This window comes from Bufo bufo, chromosome 2 (assembly GCF_905171765.1).
Source record: "Bufo bufo chromosome 2, aBufBuf1.1, whole genome shotgun sequence".
Taxonomy (NCBI): domain Eukaryota; kingdom Metazoa; phylum Chordata; class Amphibia; order Anura; family Bufonidae; genus Bufo; species Bufo bufo.
The window spans coordinates 107,065,172-107,071,171 of NC_053390.1; positions in this window are offsets into that span (position 1 = coordinate 107,065,172).

The following is a 6,000-nucleotide window of genomic DNA, read 5'->3' on the forward strand; positions in this document are numbered from 1 at the left end:
GTAGGTGACTGTGTGGAGACAGAATGGCATCATAAGTAACTTCTGCAGGCTACAGCAAAAAGTTATGTTGAGCAATGGTTCTTTTTATTTGGGGGAAGGAGGATTTTCTTTTAAGTAGATGTGATGTGGCATTTGGCCTCTAGGGGCGCTGTGGCCAGCACAAGCAGATTATAGGAAATACCTTTCTATCGTTTCATTAGGGCATTTTCTAATGAAAATATGGCAGTTTTACCCCCATCTCACACCTGCATTATATTAGGTCTATACTCCTTAAACTTAAAGCACACATTTAAAACAAAGTACAGTAACTAGTTATAAAAAAAATGTTAGTAATATAATTCACAACATGTATATTAATCATTTTAGAAGTTTTCACAATTTGATATAAAGTAATAATTATAGGAGTTTTCATAATGTGATATAAAGTAGTAATTTTGAGGGTATATATATATATATATATATATATATATATATATATATATATTATTCCTTGTCAGTGATCCAAAATGATTACCCTTACAATATACAAAATTAGCTAATTAAAGAGACCGATAAATATGTAATAGGATAAAAATAACCTGGACCAGTAAACAATAAGAACTGGAGATCTCATTTTAATTATGCATATGGAAGGTTATTAATACTGTCATTCCCAAGAAGTAGAATTGCCATATTGTCTTATTAATAGAAACATGATGAATGATAGCATTCCGTACCTAGATTCTTTTGGAGGTAACTGCGGCCATTTAGCACTATAAGTGAGTAAAATAAGGAAGAAATCACTAAAAATAATAGAAAAAAACTATTTCTGTTTCAGAAAAAATGTGTTGTAGAAATGACATGTTTCCCTGTGACAATGCTATGAGAACACTGAGCTACAACCATATTAAAGACTCATAGATATAGTTTTTATTGCATATATTTTAGATAGAATATTAGCTAGAATATTTTAATACAATGCAAGGTTTTTCTATTGATAATGACAATATAATCAGATTTCACAGCCAAAATGCAAACAATTGAATCAATATTGAAGTATGTGTTCTACACAACAACTTGACATCTATTGCATGTTCCCTACTAATACATAAATATGTATTATTTTATTTTTGATATCGCTAGTTAATATAATGTAACAACATTAAGGGAACATAGATGATAACATTTGAAGTTAAAACAAGTTTATCGGTGAGGCTTCAGCTTGAGTCAACCAATTATATTCAAAAGGTTTGAAGGTCTAGCACATGAAAATTATTTTTAAGCCCCCGCCCCAAAAAAAAACTGGTAAATATTTTTATTATAGAAATTTTCTGCTTTTAGAAAATGGCAATGATAAAGGATATACAAATATCTAAAAAATATTAAATATGGGCCATGAAAATATTTACCTCATTTATTCAAATTTTCCCTTCGGAATTCATTTAGTTGTTTGCTCTCAATGCTTGAAAATGCGCTGGCCAGATTGAGGCCTTATGTATGTGACCATGGTTCCTAAATACTATTGAAATATTTTTCAAAAGGGCCAAATTAAATAGGTGATGTATAAAAACACAGTGGCTTATAGATATTTATTTTATGTGGAGTTCAGATAAAAAGAATCACAGCTTGCTCCATCGGTTGCTGTACATAGGACCAAAATATAGGTGGTGGGGAACTAAAAGGATGCAAAAATGTCCAGCGGTTGATCCAATGACTCTTACAGATAATCTAATACAGAGATTGGAGCATCCAATATATATAAGGACTAATAGATAAAATATGGACCCATATACATAGGTCCAAGTTTCCCCCGAGAAGTACGGAAAAAAGACCTTGGTCTGAGAAAGGGCACTATACATGGGACTCTATATGGTGTGTACTACAGTTCCATATTTGACCAATATTATGGACAGAAATGACAATGGTTATGTGTGTATAAGGCCTAAATATTCTGCCTGACAGATTTCAATGCAGATTTACATCTTCTGGGAGCTCATCATCCACACACTGTACATCAAATAATGGAATGATTATTAATATCTTCAGTCAAGATTTTATTTCAACATCTGGATTATTATAGTAAAATTCCATTTGGAGTCATTTAAGAAATAAGTCTGGAAAGAAACAGCCTTATACAAAAACATATACAGATATACTGTGTTATCTATTAGAGTGATCTGCATTCTACTACCTCTATGTCCTCAGTACATTTGGCCATAGAGTACATGTAAGAACATATAGAATAAAGACATGAGTACATATAGGCTAAAGGCGTATGACCTGGGTACATATAGGCTAATAGTCTGAGTACATACAGGCTGGCAAAGATAAAAATGAAGTTTATTGGTAAAATATATATATCAAAATAGAACTATACAAAGAACCTGCTAATCACTGTGACAGAAAAGAATTAAAAATAAAGATATAAGGTGCGTGTAACTGTATTTAAGGCCCTAAGAAGAAAGGCACATATTTTTTATATTATTTTATGTTTTTACATACCAATAGTTTTTTTTTTTTTGATTGTATTATAAATCCTGTTCATCTCAGGCAGGCTTTTAAGGAAATATATCATAAGAATATTACACAGTATTCAGAGGTTTTTTTTATAATAAAAAAATAATAATAAAAAAATATATTTTTGTTGCCTTTATTCTTTTATCTGACTATCGACTAAAACATTTTGAGATATTTCAGGTTTTTCCACTGGATTACTGGACAATAGGCCAACACTTTATGTTTTATGGAGTTCACTTGTCAGCTTTGCTGTATAGATTGGAATAAGAGTCATCTCATTATCATTAGATGGTGCACAAAGTAACGTCACATCGAGTTTCCTGCGCAGAATTACATCTAATTAATGAATCTAAAATGAAATACATAATGCATTCTATTTAAACAGTTTACTGTTCATTTTGTTCAGCACATAATCAGTCTTTGTGGTACTATTACTCTATTATTACTTTTGTTTTCTTCATCTAGTTGTAGATCATGACTCATTGTTCTTAAATTCCCCAGTTTTTGGAAAGGGTACTTCTGGACCTTAACTGAGTTATCCTGGCCTAATACTAAAGCACATACTAGCTCCACAGATTCTCCATTTTAGTACATGGTCACATTGTCCTAGAAGCTGAGTAGTTTCTTCCTGCGCAGTGATATGTCGACCAAGGCACATGTGAGTGAGCAAATTTACATGTACCCATTTGGAAAGGGAGATAAAGGTATTTTGGTATTTTTTTTCCCATTTTGGCTGCTGGATAACCTCTTTAATTAAATCATATGTTTATAGGATTCCGACTCTCTCTTTGTGGTCAACACCATGCATTAGTTTTCTTACCTATCTTCTGGATATTTTATTGCAGCTGACATCTCCTTTCCAGAACCAGCAGTGGCTGGGGATATTTACTAAGTAAAAAGCACCCAAATTCTGGTTACAAAAGTAGAGTATATGAGATACTGCATTATGTGCTTAAGATACTTTCTGAGTCTACCCCAAAAGTATAAAAAGATGTGTAGAAAAAGAACAGTGGCTAGAAGCTCTTGTAAAATGCACCATTCTTCCTATTTTACAAATCTGTAATCATTTTGCTGGATTTTCCTATGGCCTGGCAACATTGTTCACTCATTTTAGGTTTCTATGAAATGAGTTACATAGTTACATAGTTAATACGGTTGAAAAAAAGGCATACGTCCATCAAGTTCAACCAAGGGATATGTGGGGACGCAAATCCCAGAAGGAAGTCAGACTCAAATTTCTACACGTTTTCATAAGCATTAATGTTTTTTACTTTTAAGAATTTGTCTAAACCATTTTTGAAACTGTCCACTGCTCCTGCTGTGACCACGTCCTGAGGAAGTCTATTCCACAGATTCACAGTTCTTACAGTAAAGAAGCTTTGACGCTTCTGGAGACTGAACTTTTTCTTTTCCAGTCGGAGGCAGTACCCCCTTGTCTTTTGAGCACATTTGACATGGAACAGCTTTTCGCCGTATTTTTTGTATGGCCCATTTATATACTTGTATAGGTTAATCATGTCCCCCCTTAGACGTCTCTTCTCAAGACTAAATAAATTCAATTATTTTAATCTTTCTTCATAACTAAGACCCTCTATGCCCCTTATCATTTTAGTCGCTCTTCTATGTACTTTTTCCAGCTGCAGTGCATCCTTTCTTTGTCATTTGCCAAAAAGCATATTGTTTTATATTTCACATTACAAAACTTATTTGTAACATGAGGCACCAATGTGCTCAACAATAACATTACCAGAGGTTACTCTTCGCTGCTGTACAACAACAGTGTTTGTTTCCACCTACTGTATAACCATCTAATTTTGCAACCTTGGCCTCCTTTGGTCTGAGCTACGTGATCTGCATCAACTGTACCACGCATGGATTGCTCCCTGTTTGAAAGACCCCCATATTTATTGCTAAAGTCTTAAGGCCCTTTTTTATAGGAGTATTATCAGGAATGAATGTTCATATCAATGCTCTTTCCCGATAAGTTGCCCTGTGTAAAGGTGCCGCCAATCACTTCTTGATGAGCAAACATTCATTGAAAGCATCCTTGATGAAGACCCCAAAATCATCATTTCTGGGCAGCAGATTGTGATCTGTAAATAAGGATGTGCTGCCCAGAAATATTGAATCTGTAGGGGGATGTGATTGCAGCAGTGATTGCTGGTCCCATACAGAGGAGATGATTGCAGCATGTAAAGCACACAATAATAGTAGGTTTATGAGGAAGCAAATAACCACAATGTCCAAGGCTCTTAAACTGATTTAATTTAAAGTTTCTAAATGCGATCATTCAGAGCAAGTATGTACATTCATAAGATTAAGACATGTTTCAATCTAGAGGGCCCTACCGCAATCCATACAGTGCAATATACAGTATTTGCTAGCTGTCAAAAAAATCACCAAAATCTTACTATTAAAGGGGTTGTCCAGGAATTTAATAATGGTGGACTATCCTCATGATCAATATTATGTTGGCAGGGGTTCGATCAGCTGTTTACTCAATCTGTAACTACGTCCATTGTGCAGTGGACAGAGCTGGAAACTTGCTATGCTGTTCCCATTGAAGTGCATGAGAATAGCAGTGCAATTACCAGTTCTGTCTCCTACACAATGGATGGACCTGATTAGTTCCACTGCCAACTTCTAGCGCTGGAGCTACAACTAAATACCTGATTGGCAGAGTTGCAGGTTTTCAGACCTCCAATGATCTGATATTGATGGCCTATCCTAAGGATAGACCATAAATATCAAAATCCTGGACAGCGCCGTTAAGCCCAATAGCCTTAATTTAGCATCAGCAAATGAATTACTGGATCCCTCAGGAGTGTAATTCCAAATTTATCTTTAATGATCCTGACACATGTTTTAGAGGTTTGCAGAACGCTTGTGTAACTGGGGTAATACAATTATCATTGTGAAATGTTTTGTACAGTGACTCAAGCAGATTTGCCTGTAAACTAGCATCTACTAAGAACTCTCCTATACAGCTTCCAGAATCAGAGACTGAAAAAGACATTTGGGAGGAGTATTGTGAGGTGTCAGTGGCCAACCGCCATCACAGGTTACTTGTTACCCAAACAATAGAACTAAAGCTCAATCTCATAGTAAGAAAAAATCTTTATTAAATACATATAATCACATATAAGTATAAAAACAGCAGTGAACAGGCAAATTTCAGTGAGGAAAAAACCCGAAGGGGACTGGGGAAAAACCACATAGGCATACAAAAAGTATTGTGGAACGCCACATAAAGGCCAAAAAAGACAAAGAACCCTGGACAAAATATCCAATAGGGGCATCAGTAGGCAATGTGGAATTCAAGAAGCTCAGAAAAATACCCAATCCTCACTGAAATATGCCTGTTCACTGCTGTTTTTATACTTATATGTCATTATATGTATTTAATAAAGATTTTTTCTTACTATGAGATTGAGCTTTAGTTCTATTGTTTGGGTATCAAGTTTTGTATAGTGAAGGCTCTCTTTGCTTTATTATTACCCTTTG